This window comes from Gadus chalcogrammus, chromosome 20 (genome assembly GCF_026213295.1).
Source record: "Gadus chalcogrammus isolate NIFS_2021 chromosome 20, NIFS_Gcha_1.0, whole genome shotgun sequence".
In the NCBI taxonomy this organism is placed as follows: Eukaryota; Metazoa; Chordata; class Actinopteri; order Gadiformes; family Gadidae; genus Gadus; species Gadus chalcogrammus.
This window is the reverse complement of record NC_079431.1, coordinates 14,030,804-14,031,573: the sequence shown is the minus strand read 5'-3', so window position 1 is coordinate 14,031,573 and position 770 is coordinate 14,030,804.

Here is a 770-nt window from a genome sequence, read left to right as displayed (position 1 = left end):
ACACACACACACACACAGGCAAAATGCCTTGCATGAAGAAAACTCATGTGTGTGCAGAATACAAAGGAACACTCATTCACATAAGCACACACACACAAAATGGAAAACACATTTAGATCTCTCTTTTCTGCTCTCAGACACACGTTGAGGACCGTTGAATTACATTTGTCTTCTCTCTCTCTTTTTCCACTTCCACTCTTTTCCGTCCAAATCCCTCGTAGTCGCCCTCTGTAGCGCCGCTCTCTCTCCCTTCCCCCTATAGCCCCCATTCCCCATATCTGCAGATTGCATTGTTTAAGTTGGCGCAACACTTGCCCCTTGCCCACTCGTCGGAGTGGCGCGTTTTCTTAAGCCGCTAGCTGTCGTGTAAAATAGGCACTGAGTTCTCTGGGTAGTGCGCGCAAGTGATGAGACCCACGTGCAACACCCCCCCCCCCCCCCCACCCCATTCCCCCACGTGTGGGAGCACAGGACTGCATGAAACACGAGCATCTCCCGTCCTGGTGTTGCGCAACCGTTAGAAATCACTTCTCCAGATGTACGTGGTCCACGCACACGTGCGCACCTGCCCGTGTGACTTATTGGGTGAGCAAGCAAAGTTTGACGTCGGTGCACACAGGGTGGTGTGTAATTGCCACGCAGATTGTTCTCCTTTTGGAAAACGTTGTGATCATTTGTGTCATATCATTGTCATGCTCGGATTTTTTCAATTCCTGTTTATAATGTGATTGTCATCAGCTACTTCACTTGGAAGGGAAATACGCCAGACT